Source organism: Herpailurus yagouaroundi, unplaced genomic scaffold (assembly GCF_014898765.1).
Source record: "Herpailurus yagouaroundi ecotype Mexico unplaced genomic scaffold, PumYag 355, whole genome shotgun sequence".
Lineage (NCBI taxonomy): Eukaryota > Metazoa > Chordata > Mammalia > Carnivora > Felidae > Herpailurus > Herpailurus yagouaroundi.
The window spans coordinates 3,084,106-3,102,210 of NW_024412572.1; positions in this window are offsets into that span (position 1 = coordinate 3,084,106).

Consider the following 18,105-nt stretch of genomic DNA (forward strand, 5'->3'; position numbering starts at 1 on the left):
CATTGTTTTCCCTAGATTTTCCTTTTAAGCTTTTTTTTCTAAACCTCTTGTTTTCTTACCTGTTTTTGGCACTTCAAACAATAGTCATGTTAAACATTGTGACTTATTTTTATTGTTATTTTTGACAAACACTCTGGGATAGGTCTGTCGAGGTCCACAGATTTTAGAAGTTCTTATTCCACCATTCCAGATGTGTTTCCTAAACTTATCTCCTCTTAATTGCAAAAATTAAACTGAGTTTTGTTATTTTCCTATTTAGATCTATAGATGGCAACTACTCTCCCATCAAGTTCAACCCTTTTCAAACCAGTGTTTTCATTTCTTCCATCTGGCCATCTCTGATAAAACCATGCTCTTTGTTTTCTTTTCCCATGGTGGGAAATTCTATTTTTCACTTACACCTTTCTGAAAACTGAAGGTCCAACTTATGCATGTTTTCTTAAACTAATAGTCCATGGGATGGAAACATGCAATTCCTGTTCAGCATTTTGCATAATTATTGCTATCATTCTAAAGGACAGGTAACAAAATAAGAGCTTTTTCTTCATTTTAAAGTTTAGCATACCAACATAGCTAATAACAGTAAAAAAAAAAACACTAAATTTCCAAGTTGTAGGGAAGAGCAAATGACAAAGTATGTGTGAAAGAGATTTATAAATTAAGTGCTACAGAAAGTTTTATAATTCAACATGAAATTGATCACCAGCTCTACCTTAGATGTTTGGAGGTATTGCAACCCAAGGATATGATTTGTCTAAGATTTAGAAGGGATGAGTGACACTTGGAATATTAGAAAGCTACTCACAGGCTCTACACTGAGAGTATATTTCTCCTTAAATTTTGTTCCCAAGCCACCTCACTTAACTCACCCTAGTCTCAGTTCTGCTACTCATTTCATCTTTTCCCATCCCCTCCTCAAAGACCAACATTTCTATTTTCTTTGTTTTTTACAAATGTGGGTGATGGAGGCAAATGCAGACAATTTAAGCTGTTTAGTGGCTCTAGATTACTGTGTGCTTGCAGCAGACTCAGAGCAGACATTGCCAGTACTCTTATCAGTCCCTTGGGCATTGCCCCCCTGGTCAGTAGCTATTGCAGACAAAGGAGGATGTGGAGTGGCATTGGGGGAGAGGAGGCTTTGTTGAAGAGGGGTTCTTCTATAAGAGCAGTGTCCCTGTGTTAAAGGAGCTCCTTCTGGGAATTCAGCCCAATAGAACCACAGGTATGCACAAAAAGGGAACAGAGAAATCAATGAATGCCTGGTCTGTGTTTGGACTTGTGGAAAAGGATTGCATTTCCTTTCTTTTTGTCTATTCGCAGATTCTCAGACCACTAATTCCTTTAATCAATAGCGAAGATATGTACCAGGTGTCTCAGAGATGCCGGCATTTGCTTGTCGGGTTAATGCCACTTAATCCCCTCTCTTGCAGAGCCTGTTCAGGGACTCTATGAAGAACCCACGTGGCAGCTGGCTTCTCCAGAGTGGTTTAGATGCATGGGACCATGGATTGAGAGAGGCCAGTGACAACCTCCCTTTTACTAGTCATTGTTCATACCGCACTTTTCTGTACAGTTTACAAAGCACTTTCACATTCATATTCCAACAGGCAGACCGGACAGAGGTTACTATATCACATAGAATCCAAGAAAGAATAATGCAGCAAATTAATAGATGGCACACGATTGATTATAAGACTGTCCCAACTTCAGAGACGTTAAAGTGTGATTAAATAAATGTATGTGTGTGTGCATGCACGTGCGTATGTGCATTTGTGTATCCTGGAATCTTGTATATTGTATTTTGGAATCAATCAAATCTAATTCTGTGTCTATTTAACAGGCAAGAAAAACTAAGGCCCAGAAAAGTTAAATGACAAAGCTAAGTTACTAGCTCAGTACTTCCCAGTATCCTAGTTCCTAGGTCTGTGCAATTTTTAGTACAAAGTCTGTCACAAAAATATATAAGAGAACTTGAATAAACCATATACTGACTCTGTATTTTTTTTCTTTCATCTATGAAATCAGGATAAGAATAGTTGGTCTCCCTGCACCAGAGGTTTATTATGAGGCTCAAATCAGATGATGCAACTCATTCTTCTATTTTTTTTTCATTAACTGACAAAGAATTTACTGACTGTCTCCAATGTGGTAAGCACCATGTCAGGTTCGAGGAGTTGAATGGAGACAAATGTATGTGTCCCTTGCCTTTGTGAAATTCCAAATACAGCACTTTGTAATTTGCAGAAGACTATACAGTTATGACATATTATTGTTGCTATTATTATCATAGGAGATGTTGACAGAAAAGCCCTTGAATGGAGCCTCATGGGGTTGACAATGAGGGAGTAGAAGGTGGTGTCACACCTTTTCCTAAGATAAATCTATACATAAGGTACACAGGATTTTCCCAGGCCTAATGGAAACACTTAAATGTCTTAAATCTAAATTAATGCCCTGATGCACTTTCCCAATCCTTTCTTGCTATGAGACTCCTTATTTTCCCTCTAGTCCCTTGAACATGGGGACTGTGTTCCTTCCCATCTGTGTTTCTTATTACCATTCTTTCATCTCTCAACTCTATTTGGAAAAATCCTGCCCATCCTCAAGCCCCAGGTTTTCTGAATATTTTTCTAATCACCTCATACCACAGTGATTTCCTTCTTCTCAATCCCTTTAGCATGTTTTGCGGCCCCAGTTATTTAGTGTTTGCCATGATCTAATTTTGCTGAAGCTAACTCTGTGCATGCCTTGTCTTCCTACCTGAGGAAAGGGCCCTACCTTATTCATCATTGCCTCTTCCTCAGCATCTAGTATCCATGTGTTGATTTAGTGATGTTGGAGCTTTCCCCCAATTTAAACTGCCTCACCATCCTTATCCTTGGATTCTGTGAAGTGAATGCGGCCTTTTATAAAATGGAAATCTGAGTTCTAGCCAAAGTTCTCTGTGGTGAAACCAAAGATAGAAACTGGTGTTATGCCTCATCCAGAGACAGTCTCCAAGTTGAAAGCTGAACAAGTGACAAATGAGCTTCTTAAGGTAAGTAAGTTGTGCCCCACTCCTTTCTGCTTTTTGTTGTATTTTTCTAGCACACTTATCATTCTCTGATCTTAAGGAAAGAATGGAATCGGTATGGAGCACTAGAGAGAGTGAAATTAGCAAGGATGGCTCCATGGTGCCTGGGACTATAATTATTGCTTACTGAATATTTATTGAATGAATAAATGAAAGAGTAAATAAGAGCTAGGTGGCCATGTGAGAAGGTAGCCAAATGAAGTGGCAGAGGCCAGAAGCTACAAGGCCTAGTTGATTTTTTTGCTAACTGGCTGATGGTGCCATTGCTGCCTGGGAGCAGTTGTATGATTACAGCATCTTCCTCAAACAGAACAAACCCACTCCCACTTCAGGGCCTTAATATATATTGTCACTTCCCAGGTGCCCTTTCTCCAGATTATATGTGAAGTATATCACATATACTTCAGTACTTCAGTAGTCTGTTTAAATAAAACCCCAGCAGAGAGTTCTTTCAAAACTACATCTAAAATAGTAACTTCCATCACTGGCTATCCCTCAATGTACTTTCTTCTTTCCATAGCACTCATCACACCCCAGAACTGTTATAGTCTAGAAAAAGGCACTGCTTAGACATGTGCAGTACATAGCCCATGTGGCCTATGTCTTTGAAGGGCATATGTATATACCGCTTTTTGTTTATTTTTGGTCTCATCATTAGAGTATGAGCTACGTGATAAAGACTCCCTAGTGCCTAGAAAAGAGCTTGGCACAAAGTAGTATTCAATAAATATTTGTTAGATGGATGAATAGATGGATGGAGGAAACTTGAGACTAACTTTATCTTTACTCCTATGGCATGATACAGATCTCTTCCCTACATCCCTTCCCAAAGAATGGATAGCAGGGTTCAAAAAACTTCTTTCATAGATCTGTATCATACCAAACCTTGTAAGACGTTAACGACTATCTCATGCAAACTTGTTATTTACATGTGCAGAAATTGAGGCTCTGAGAGCTACTCTGGTTTTTCCTAGATCACCCTAACAAGTTCATGAGATAGTGGCAGAGCTAACCAGAATCCAGACCCTTTGTTGCTCAACCTACTGCTCTTTCATTCTACATTATTGACAATCCCACTTGAGCGATGGAAGATTTAATCCTTCTATAATATAAAATAGACCCATATCTTGGATCTGAGTTTTCTTTTTAAGGCAGGAAGCTGCAGCTAATTTTTATGGCTCAGATTGGCTTTCAAGAAGCTCTGACCATCTGAACCCAAGCTATACCCAGGTTATTTTCCTATGGATCTACTTGTAACAAAAATCTGACCCCATATGTAAAAACGCTCTATTCTGCCAGGATCCTGCTATCAAATGATCAGAAGGCTGGAAAATGATCCTTTCCTGGCGGAGCCATCCAAAATATCATTAACAACCCAGACATTACATGGGAAGATATATACAGAACATCCAATCTTCTAGGCAGCTGTTATGACAACCAGGCTCATCACAGAAAAGTCACAATCCAGGCTCATCACAGAAAAGTCAAGGCCCAAGTGGACTTAAATACATGAAGACTTTATTAAGAGCTACCTCTTAGGGTACCTGGGTGGTTCAGTTGTTTAAGCATCTGACCCTTGATTTCAGCTCAGGTCATGATCTTGTGGTTTGCACATTGGGCTCTGCACTGACAATGTGGAACCTGCTTAAGACTCTCTCTCTCTCTCTCTCTCTCTCTCTCTCTCTCTCTGTCTCTGTCTCTCTCTCTCTCTATACATCTCTCTCTCTATATATATATATGTATATATATATACATATATATGTGTATATGTATATATATACATATACATATATATCTTTCCATCTCTCTCCCTTTCTCTCTGCCCCTTCCCTACTTGCACACTCTTTATCTCTTTCAAAATAAAGAAATAAAATTAAAAAAGAGGTACTTACTGCCTAACATTAGATTTCAATATAGTTGTAGAGATGAGGGAAAAATCTATATCAAGTACACACATCTTTGGAGATTAAATGTGATGAATTATGTGTAGGAAAGAGAGTCGAAGAGTTCAGGAAGGAATGGATGGCTCTAGATAGGATTGGTAGGGTTTAAGCATATTTAGAATGCATACAAAAATGAGCAAAGCCATAGTAGTGGGAATGGTTTAAGACCTAGATTACAGGAATACTTATAGGATAGACTAGGCTCTAGTGAAAGGTATTTGCAAGAATAGAAGATCATAAGTAACAAAGGCACATTTTGGAGAATTGGAAGTAAGAAAGAGGAATTAGACATGACACTGTAAAGGATAGCATGTAAAATTAGTAAAAAAAAAAAAAAAAAAAAAGTGACATGGTGGAAGGAAGACACCAAGAGGTTGATCTGGGTTGGTTGGAATGGAAGAGACAATTGAAGGCAGAAAAAGCTGTGTGGAGGGCTGAGTGAGGGAGGAAAGTATTTGACACGATGAAAACCATCTCTGCACCTGGCATTCTTAGCCTCCAGCCTCCTCAAATATATTCCACTTTGGATGGATAGATTCTATTCTTCAAAATATCAGGTAAATAAATTCTACAGCTCTTCTCAGAGCTCTGCCTCTGTCATTCATGACCCCAAATGTTGGAAAGTTCTTCCTTTGGTTTAACTTGAATCCTTCTCATGGCCATTAATGTTTTCCTTCCTTTGAACCCAACAGTCAGGTGAAAAGGAAGTAATCCTGTATAGCAGGTTTCAAAAAGTCATCCTAGGAGAGTACCCCTGGAAGGAATCTTTGAAATCATTCAATTCTGCCTACTTCTTTTAAAGATCAGAAAACAGAAGAAGGTCACACAGCCAGTCTGTGGCTGGACTGGGAAGTTCTACCACAACCCTTTACCATTTCCATCTTCTGGTCATTAAGAACCTCCCTTAATACTGCTGTTCCCCACAGCCCCACTAGCTCAAAAGAGGAGTTTTACCAGTTCTCTCTGGGAGCAGTCAAAATGCTTTAACTTTCTAAATGGCTTATTTGGGGACCATAGAAACTTTATCTTTCAAAGGAGGTATTGGGGCATATGGGTGGCTCAATTGGTTAAGTATCCTACTTTGGCTCAGGTCATGATCTCCCAGTTCTTGAGTTTGAGCCTCACATCAGGCTCTGCACTGGCGGTGCACTCTTTCCTCTCTCCCTGTCCCTTCTCCATTCATGCTTTCTCCCTCTCTCAAAATAAATAAACTTAAATAAAGAAATAAAATGAGGTATTGATTTTGACCAATCATCACTGCCATTCCATTGACAATTTGCTACCTTCTATGATTGTTACCAAACCCATTATCTAGTAGGTATGAGTGCATACATATCTGAGGATCTGACCTCATCCTCTTTTTGGCCTTTGACATAATCCGGAAGCTGAACAGATTCCTTCAGCTCCCAGCCTTAGCAGCATCAGGCACAGCCTTTTATGATATCAATGCACATCTTGACTTGTGGCTCCAGGCAATCTTTCTTCTTCCTCTTTAGCTCCAAAGCTGTCCTTCATGCTGGCTGCCTGGGTTGCACATGCCTGAGACTTGGATTCTATCCCCTCTCTAATGTTTTAATTGCAGGCAAAACCACAAAGAAAAATTTCTTTTGGTAAGCCCACTTCAAACATGCATAGCCAGTGAATGTTCACTAGGATAGAGTTTGAGGTTGGGAGGGGTATACAGACCTGACCAGAACTCATTTGCATGCCATGGATTTCTTTCTCCACCTGTACCTACGACACTGACTAAGGAAATGACTTTCTGTCTCAGGGCAGCATTGCTGCTGCCAAATTATTTTTTGGTTTATCCATCCTTTTCCCTTTTTCCATTCTGGCATTCATTGTTCCATGTTGGTCAGTGTATAATAGGAAACAGAATGTGCTTACACATTGAAAACTTTAAAATATGCAACTCATTTACTGTGGAAACTTGCCTGGGGGCAGGCTTTTCTGGTGACCGGTATAGGACATGCACACTCAAAGAATCTTGAATATAGAACTTAACCTACAGAGGTTATCTTTTGGGCTAGTTGAGGATTAGCCATGTCAGGAAGAAAGATTCCCTGACTTTTTTCAAGAGTTCTAGAAAAAAATGTTCAGGCTCCTCTGGTGTCCTGCTTTAAGCCAGGAGAGATAAAATAGTCTTGCCTCTGCTCTTAAAACCTTGGCACTAAAGGTAAACCTATTGATAAAAATTCTGGGGGCTATGAAAAACAAATGATATGGCTCATTTGGTAAGGCATTATAAAGAGGAACCTAGAATGGAAGATTGAGTCAAGTCTACATCCTCTAGGCAGGACTTTGGAGCATAAAGGTGCTGGTCTAAAACACTGGGTCCATGTAAAAGGCTCTGGTGGGAGACTCTTACTCAAGGACTCACTGTTCTTGATTTTCCTTTCTTCTTGGACTTACTCTGTCCCCTCCCCATAAGCACTTACTTATATCTCAAGGCAAATAAATCCTTGACCTGAAAGAGCAATTAAGAAGTCACCTGAAGTCTATTCCCCCATCTCAAGGCCAGGCTACAGTTTACCCAACAGTCATCTTCTTCATGATCCAGACATGTTTGAATCAGACTGGTATTGTCACAGTAGACCCATTCCTGTTTTTCAGCTAAGTTTGATTTTTTAAAAACACTGCAGGGACTAAAAGACAATTAAAAAACCAGACAAAGAATTTGATTAGACATCTCTCCATAGAAGATATAGAAATGTCCAATAGCAAATGAGAAGATGCTCAACATTATTAGCCAATTGGGAAATGTAAATTAAAGCCACAGAAAGATAACCACTTCATATCCACTAAGATGGCTATAATAAAAAAGATAGAAAACTGCAAATGTTGGCGAAGATGTGGAGAAATTGGAACCCTCCCACATTGCTGAAAGTATTGCAAATGCTGCATGCCATTTGGCATTCATAATAGCCCAAAATAGAAACAACAAAAATGTCCATAAATGGATGAAAAGATAAACAAAATGTAGTATATCTGTACAATGGAATATTATTTGGTCATAAAATGGAATGAAGTACTAACATATGATACAACATAGATGAATCTTGAAAACATTAAGTGAAGGAAGTCTGTCATAGAAGACCATAACTTGTATAATTCCATTTATATGAAATGTCCAGATTAGGCAAATCAGAGACAGAAAGTGGATTGTTGATTGCCTAGGGCTGAGTACAATGGGGGAAAGGGAAGTGATCACTAATGAGTAAGAGGTTTCTTTTTGAGATGATAAAAATGTTCCAGAGTTAGATAGTGGTGATGGCTGCACAACTCTGGGAATATACTAAAAACCATTGAATGGTACACTTTAAGGTAAATTTTATGGTATGTGAATTGTATCTCAATAAAGCTGTTATTTTTAAAAAGTCATCACAGGCAGAAAGAAACCACAAGAGAAGGAAAGCAGGCAATTTAAAGGAAACAGACAGTGAATTTATCATAAAACAAAAACTTTATTTTTTTACCATTATTTCATACATTCCCAACAAAATTTATGTATTTTCTTAATGCTGTGGTTTGAAAATATGTGGTTTTCTCAAACTGAGGTTATTGCTAAAAGAAACTTCTGCTGCCATTTGGACAGGGGAAGCATAGCCAGCCCTGTTTTAAGGCTTTTGTTGAGTCTTCCTCTTTTCACTTCCACCTACCTGTCTGCAAACCTGACAGGAAACTTACACTGAGTCCCTCTTGCACAATCTGGTGGAATGAGCTGGTGACATAAGTGCAGGTTGGATAGTCTCCAGCTTTAGTTTGGGGGAGAGGTTGGTTTTCTTTGATTATCTCCTCCAGAAATAGGAGGATGTTGAGGGAAGGGGGGCGGGCTATGGAATAGGAATCTAGATCTCTGACTCCTCAATGGAAGTCATACTGATTCTATTCTGCTGAGTGCTTTAGGGATTAAGAGACTATTCTGGAATCCAATGAGGAGTAGCATTTGTCATGTCAGTAGCATCTAGGAAATGTGGTGTACAGAGAACTCCATTTGGCATCAAAAAGCTATTCTTCAGGTCATCATTTGACCATCTGCATGACTTCAGACCAGTCACTGAATTTCTCCGGCTATAAAAATGGGAATAATAATAATAATAATAAATGGGAATAATAAGTTTTATAATCATAAGAGCTGTTAGAAATCATTTAGCATGGTGTATTTCAAATCTTAGCCACCCCTGAGCTCCCTGATTGTAGCTCCATTTTCACCCACTCTTCTTCTTGACGTTTTTGAAAATGATTGGCCAGTATCTATATAAGTTGGCTAGTCCTAAAAAGTCTACAATATATTTAGCTGGAGTTTGCTATCTTGCAAGTCTTAACTGAGACCTTTATGTCTTCCCACTGTACCTTGTACATAACAGAAGTTTGAAGACCAAAACCTAATACTACCTGCAACTCTGTTTCTCCGGGCTAGATCCCCCTACTTCATCTAAAGCTCTTCATGTAGCTTGGTTTCAAGTTGTCTACTCTTCTGGTTATTCTCTGAAAACATTCTAGACTGTCAACTCCTGCAGGTATTAAAACAGTCCTTAAAAGTCAGAAGAATAGGGGCGCCTGGGTGGCGCAGTCGGATAAGCGTCCGACTTCAGCCAGGTCACGATCTCGCGGTCCGTGAGTTCGAGCCCGGCGTCAGGCTCTGGGCTGATGGCTCGGAGCCTGGAGCCTGTTTCTGATTCTGTGTCTCCCTCTCTCTCTGCCCCTCCCCCGTTCATGCTCTGTCTCTCTCTGTCCCAAAAATAAATAAACGTTGAAAAAAAAAAGTCAGAAGAATAGAGTGGGCTTCATTTCTCTTCTGGACAATACATTCATATTGTATTAATATAAAAAGTTTTTAAAAATTTTTCAAATGTTCATTTATTTTTGAGAAGGGAGGGTAGGGGGCAAGCAGGCCAGAGGCAGAAAGAGAGGGAGACGGAATTCCCAAGCAGGTTCCACTTTGTCAGTGCAGAGCCTGATGTGGGGTTTGAACTCACAAACCATTGAGATCATGACCTGAGCCGAAATCAAGTCAGACGTTTAACCAACTGAGCCACACAGGCAGCCCTAAATTTATTACTATTAATATAAAATTGCATCTGTTTTGTGGCAGCCACATTCACAAGTAACTAAATATGACACTGTAACCCATAAACCCATAAGCTCTTTTTCATATTCCATCTTTTAGCAGAAGTTGCTTCAATCCTTTTACACATACCCTCTATTTTTTGGATTAAAGTGTCAGAAATTCTATTTTCCCCATTAGGTCCCATGATTTCAGCCCATTTCCTGCTCTGCAGATGCATATTTGGTTGAAGTGTTTTGATGGTATGCTGATGGCAATTAGTGGGACAAGGAAGAAGAGCGATACCAACTCTACCTTTAAGGTTCTCTGTTGAGAAATCAGTGTCTACAGATTAACCTTGCAGCCCTGGAAAAATGCACACAGAAAGACACTACTCATCCATGCTCAGCCTTCTGCCCCCTCCAGAACAAATCTTTCCTGGTCATGTCTTCCTCAGGTCCTGAGTTAGGAGTCATACAATGATCATTTGAGACCAGCTAGAAAGCTTCAGCGAGGGAAGTGAAAGAGGAATAGGTGAAAGAGGAAAAAGGAGGTGAAGAAAGAAAAAGGGTTGGAAGACAAAGAGAGAAATATGGTGGATGATTTTTGGAAAGTCTACTTAGCTCTGGCCACATTCTTGTTGTTGAGCTTTATGGATCATCCCCTTATTCTTATAATTAGTTCTATTTTGTTTATTTCATTTTTTTTTTGCCTAGGCTACAATAATTTGTTTTTTTTTATTGAAACAGTCCTGAAAATCCCAAATAATCTAAGAACAGAGCCATAATTAGGTTAATGATCTTAATAAATGTGGACAATGGAGCCAATATGGGTTTAATCAATTGTTTGAAATTCTATAATGGTCAATAAAAAAACGCTGAAGTTTTAGGCTGTCTCAGGGCTATAAAGAATGGGCAAGGGAATCCAAAGTTTTTAAGCAGAGAAATGAGAAGGCTAGTACAATTTATAAGGACATAAAAAGCTTTATAAAATATATACTGGACAGTTACTTTAATGAAAACAGAGGAATTCTGGAAGGACACAAAAGCTACTCCACAGGCCATCAAATATCTGATTAGTCTATAACTGTGCAGATTCTGCCTCTGTGGAACTTCAAATGAGACGAGGTAACCAGTGACCCTGGATGGTGAGACATTCAACCAACAGTGCTGAACATCTGTTATGCATCTAGCAATGTGGAGGACACACAAAAAGTCAAGAAATGCCATATACAACCCTGCCCATAAGAAGTTTAAAGTATCATTAGCAAACAATACAAGATAACATATAATTAATTTTCTTAAGGTGTGGTACAGATCCATACATTCTAAGAAACTAGTAGGTGAACAATTCAGCATGGTCTGGAATTGTTGGGAAAGACTTTAAGAACAAAGTTGGGACATATGGAAAAGAAGTAGGGACATATGGAAAAGAGTTCAGCAACTCACATGATAGGATGAGAAGAGAAAGAATAAGAAAGGGAAGGTGGGAATTAGGGAAGTGGGATTAGGACAGGCTACAGTGTAGGACAAACAACAATGGAATTAGCATGGTTGGCATGAAGAAACGAGCTTGGCTGAAGACCGGCTTTGCCAACCCCACATCTTTGGTGCTGCTCTGGCTCTGCTCTTCCACAAAACTCCTCCTAACATTATGCCTTTCTGAGCTCCTAACACACTGTTGTCACTCTTGAATGTCCCTTGTGTTGTTTTAGTTGCTGGTATATCCAATGTCTACATCACTTCATTTGAAAAATTTTTTATCTTCCCAATAGTATGCTAAGCCCCTTGAGGATAAAGACTGTGTCCACTGTTTTGGCATTCACCCAGAACACAATGTAGTAAGTTGAATTTCAAGTTCTTACAATAAATAAGCATTTATTAAATGGACCAGGTGGAATCTGGATATTATTTCTGGCTCTAGACTTCTGGGAGGCATTGACTCTATAATTTTTAACTCTTCATCCCAAGGCTTTGTCAAGTGGTGAAGTCAGGTTGCAGGCACGTGAAAGAGGAGGTGGAGATGGGCTCTCTGGACTCTGTTTCTCTTGTTAGGGTTGCAATCATCTCAGCTTTGTGTTTGCTAGGTTAGCTAATCACCATCCTGACATCCAAACGTTGAGTGGAAATTAGGTGCACTGAATAAGAAGTCAGGAAACAAGTAAAAATTTACTTCAAAATAGAAAGGAATGGTCCCTATTCCTCCCACTGTTTGTTGAGACACTTTCACTATCATGCCCAATCTGGAATGGAAAGGGCAGCTGATGTACAGAATATTAGCCCCTCAAACACTTCAGACCCCAATGGAGCCCCTTAGAAGTGTTTAGATTGCCCTATCACACCTATCTTGATGGTCTTTTTTCATCAGTCACAAATAAAATTTTTAGGTGAGAAGGCAGCTACATATTTCAAATGCATTTGTCTCTAGATATGAAAACATCTGGAACATTATGGTAAAGTCTAGGAAAATTACCTGCTGGTATTCATTTCTCTTCTGAATTTGTGACCTATTTGACTCTACTGTATATCTGGTTGCAGATTACTATGGCCATGTAGACCCTGTGCCTGGGAGCACTGGTGGTGGCCCAGCTGAGCTGAGATAAAGACATAGAACTAGCTCCCATGGCATAGAATTTAGGGGAAAACCAGGCTTCTTTGGGTTCATATCACATTGGATTGTACCCTCACTGTGCCATTTATTAGTTGTGTGTCCTTGAGCAAGTAATTTAGTCCGAGTCTCAGTTTCTTCATTTTTAAAATGAAAATAGTAATGATGCAAAACTGAAGAGGTGGTTGCAAAGATTAAATGAGATAATATATACATGAAGCTTTTTGCACCACAGCTGGGCAGAATAAGCACTTGATAAGCGATAGCTCTTGTAATTATTATCATTCAGTGCATTCTGGAGCGTCATTCTCTGCCCAGCCCTTCTCAGGCGATTCTGTCTTGAATGGGGCTTGGGTAGAGCAAAGGGGAGGTGATGGGTCTGAATGTGTGGCTGGCTGTGTTGGTCAAGAGGGATAGGTGTGTCCTGAGAACATTGTAGTATCGTGGGTGTGTCTCAATTCCAAACCAGGTTAGAGACTCTCTGACTTTTATGATGAGTCATAAGTCTGAGCAGCATGTGATGCCCAAGTCCCAGGTAAACCCTGCTTCCCATTCTGCCCAGTAGGTTCTTCCCACAGAAAAGGATTTACCAGTCATGTATACTTGTAAATGTCCTGCATCTCTCTCTCTTCCTTCCTTCTTTCTTTCTTTCTTTCTTTCTTTCTTTCTTTCTTTCTTCTTTCTTTCTTTCTTCTTCTTTCTTTCTTTCTCTTTCTCTCTCTCTGTCTTTTCTTGGTCTTTGGACTCAATGGAAGAGTTGGGACCATTTTAGGGACCTTGATTCATCCCCATTAAAATACCCATGCATAGCTTATGCTTTGCACCTATTTGGACCTACTGGTAAATGACTGGATGGAATTCCTTGTTAGGCAGATCATGTCTGGCCTGACATGGGGGATTATGTGTTCACTAGTAGGGTATCATTTGTGGGAGCACCACAGACCTTGCCCTTATCCACCAAAGAGACAGAAGTTCCATCATAAAATAACTTTCTTCAGTGTTAAAGCTTTATTAAACTACAAATATCTCTGGGAAGGAATGATTCCTTAAGTCAAACCCAGTCATTAACTCCTTAATGTGTAATAGTTTATAGGGATTTTACTCATCAAAGAAATTAGGAAAGAAATAAATATGAGGCTACAAGAAATAAAACATTAGCATTGAGTGGAAGGGCAAAAGGATCCTGTGAGACACATCCAGTGACTTCAGTCCAGAGTGTGCAGCCCTGGGTGGCTAGGCAATAGATAGATGCCGGATGCACGTTGCTTGGAGAAATCTATTGAAAGTGAGGTAGGAGAGCAAGGACAGTACTTTTACCCACTTTACGATTCTGCCTAGATTCTGAGGAATCATTCTTTTTGCCCTGTCTGGAACTGAAAAGTCAAGCTTGGAGACATAAGGCAGGCTCTTATCAAAGAGAGAACACATGTAGCAGGATTAGACCCCGTGGACATGAATAACTCAACCAGGCTGGCACTGATGTCTTCCCAATCTGCTCTTAAGAGTGATTCCACAGGCTGAGACATAACCTCACCACCAAAGCCAAAGTATGTCATGGAGCTTTTAATAACCCTGCCTGTCCCTGCCTCCCCCACAAAGGGGAACAGCTGGCCTCACCCTCCCTTCTTTTCATTGTCACTTTCTCTCTGTGATTCCAGGGCATTGTCTTTGAATGGGTGTCCCCATGTTAAGAAGCATGCTTTCAGAATACAAGCAACAACCATTTTATAATTTCTTTAATGCTATTGTTGCTGGGATTGCCTCTCTACGTGATGGTTACAAAAGGCAGATGGGGAGATTCAGTCTAATTAGGGGCCCACCAAACTTTTCACCTGCCTGTAGTTTCAGTCCCACCCATATTTGCCTGGGCCACCCAGGCCCCACGACACCTCGTGCCCTCAACCCAGGAGGATCTCAACACAGTCTGTGAGAGCTTCAGACCAGAATTATGGATAGGTCTACATTTGGGGACTTCTTATCTCTATTTTAATGCCTCTCTGCCCATTTGTGGAGACCCCAGCAGTGTGCTGTTTACCAAGCAGCAAGCATGAGCCAATTAATTTCTAGGAATTTTGTGAGTCAGTTGACATCACATTGGTGTGGTGGGAGTATTTACATTCATGGAAATCAGTAGATGCTTCAAAACAGCACACCACTGCGCTCTCCTTCACTCAAGAAATCTGTTCCTCCATGCAGCTTACCAAGGACTTTTCTTTTCTTTCTCTCCCACATTACAGTTTGCTAGGTATGTGCCCTTTCTCTTTTGCTCATCACTAACTATAATTGGAAAGGACCTAATACGATACTTCCTGCTATCATCTTAATAGTAATGAGTCCTACCCTTGTGGTGACACCTGCACTTTAACTTTGGGCAAAACTCTCAAACGAATTACCTGTGGTTCTCTTTATAACATTCCAGGGACAGGGTGAAGACCTTCCTAGAACCACTGCTTGTGTGAAAATTATCCCCGTGTGCTAGATGACAGGGCAGTATCACAGTGTCTCCCTGCCTGGAATGATGCAAATGTGGTCTGGCCTGGAGCTGGCAGCCAGTGGGGTGATCCTGTCACTGCCTTTCCCACCTAAACATTCAACCTTCTGTCACAAGTGGATCCCTCAATACGCAAAGCATAATGACTGTTCTAGAATCTTAGCCTGATCCTTCAAGATTTATTATTTCCTTCCAGCTGAACTAAGGTCCCCTAGAAACAGAACCACACTTTAGAAGTGGATGTATTGCTACCGTCATTGTTTTAGTCCCTGAAATCCTCCATCATCAGGGACCAGGACACTTCAGTTATATGCGTACATCCAGCTGGAGAGGAGAAACCACTATCCTCTAAGAAAAGACACATACTTTAAGAGAACAAATCAACTGACTCTCAACTTATTGAACTATGTTAAGCTTCCTTACCTTTTTCTTTCCAGTTCTTTCAAACTCTGCAAGGTCCTTGTTGACCTCACTTCAAATTCTTCTTGAATGGTCATGGAGCCTCGGCTCTGGCAAAGATCTGTTTAGCGTAGGAGGTGAAGGAAGAATAGCCTAACGCTTCTACATGCCATTAAAATTTTTAAATGTTTATTTATATTTGATAGAGAGAGAGAGAGAGAGAGTGAGTGAGTGGGGAAGGAGCAGAGAGAAACAAGAAACAGAATCTGAAGCAGGCTCCAGGCTCTTAGCTGTCAGCACAGAGCCTGATGCAGGGCTTTAACTCACGAGCCATGAGATCATGACCTGAGCTGAAGTCTGATGCTCAACCAGGTGACCTACCCAGGTGCCCCTACATGCCATTTTTAAAAAGGGACATGAGCCCTGCCACACTCAGTCATGCTACCCTCCCCCTTGCATAGGATTCTGCACTGGGGCAAGGCTTCATGTGATGGATTATGGAGGATAACTGTCAAAGCCTTGATTTTTATTTATCTCAGAATCAGGTTGGCTTTGAAAACTATACTATATCATACTTTACTATGACTTCTTGTTCTCTATCATAACAGTTATAACAGGTATCATTAATGATTTGTGGTTTGACTTGTTTAAACTATGTGTCCTTCCCTAAACTGTAAGTTCTAGGAGGGCATTAGTGATCTTGTCTCTAATTTATCAGTATATCCCCAGCACCTAACAAAATATGGTGGTGGATCAGCAGATACTTGTTAAATGACCTTAATATCTTTCTCAACCAGAACTTCTTCCCCTATTTTACATTTGGATTTGTTTTTCCTCATATGATACAGTAACTTGAACTTAATAGTTTTGAACTACTATTTAATGAGGAAGCAGAATGGTCTAAAAGCACAAGTTCTCTAAAGGTTTCTTTCTTTTGACATTTATAGTAATTCTTGTGGGAAATCCAGTTTGCTAATTCCAACTCCAGAATAGACATTCTTGCCAACCTCTTAACACTTTTTGTGACCCAGTTAGCTATCTCAGCTGCCTCAACAATTATTAATGAAGTCAAGGTCAGAATGAAACTGAATGGGGAAATACAACTATATCTTGAACATCATCCATTTCCTTGTTATATGAGGCTTTCATGAGAAACTGTGCATGGCTCCACACATACCCATCTGCCTTACTGACAACACAACTAGTAGGTCTTACCCTTGAAGGGTCAACAAAAGCAAAGAGTCCCCACTTCACTCCCAAGTAGGAGAATTGTTCTTGTGCTCTATCTCCCAGGGCTGCTTCAAGGAGTTAAGATAATGGTTGCAGAAGTTCTTTAACAGGAAAAGGCACTATGATGAACTGTCCTTTATGTAGAAAGAAGATGATATTGACCTACTTTCAACAGGGCATGTGCTGGAAGGTGTTTTCTCAGTAGTCAGGCTTGGCTTTTACTGACTCATGCTGTCTTTCTGACTAGGATTTCCTGAAAATCATGGATCTATAAGGCCAGGACTGAGTTACAGACACTATCAACTGGTCTTAGTATCACATTTTTGGCATTTTCTTAAATTCTAATGACATCTTTTAAGGTGCAGTTTCAGATCCCTGAATATTCCTCTTTCCAATCCCTGCCCCTCACATCATTGAGCACATTTAAATCTGGGTATAGCCCCTGAAGTTGTCCTTGCTAAGTAGGTTTTAAATCATACCTATAGATAACTACTTCTGAAACATGACTTACTGCGTGTTTTGCGGCATAAAGATTCTCAAAGTGTGGTTCCTCAACCAGCAGCATCAGCATCACCTAAGAACTTGTGAAAAATACAAATCCTCAGGCCCCACCAAAGACCAGTGAATCCGAAACGTGATAGGATCTAAAAATCTGTATTTGAACAAACTCTCTAGCTGATTCATGTTCAAGTTTGAAAGCCACTGGCTCAGACCATATTTAGTCTCAGAATTTTTCTAATTAGACCTTGGAATGGAATTGTAAAGCAGAAAGTTCTTTTAAATATCATTTAAATATTGTTCACCCTCCTATTTTTCAGGTGATTAAATTGAGGCCATACGATTTGCCTAAAGATACAGTACATTCCTAGCAGAGCCTAAGTCTCATGGATTCATATTCAGAGCTCTAAGAATATATAGATCATAGTGTTCCCATGAGCTTGGCCTTGGAAATGTGTTCATCTCTCGTGTCAGAGCAAAAATGAGCCTCTCTTGGGCTTTGACCTTTCTCAGCTGAGATACAAATCCCTCCCTCCTCCTTCTAATCTTTTCTTCTAATCTCTAACCACACCCCAAAACAGAACTGTCTTGGAGAAAAAGAAATCTCCAAAGGCTTGGTGCAAAAGTATGGTCTCTCTTCCGGAGCTCCAACAGGTGACTCCCAAATGTAATTGTTACCCAGATTCCCTGCATGCCTGAGAACATATGGGCAGTCTGTAGAGGACTCCCTCTTGGAATTTTGGGAAAACCTATTCACAGAGGTGGGGGAGGGGCTGCAAAATGTCTCTGAACAGGTCAGCTGCAAATGCATAAGGCC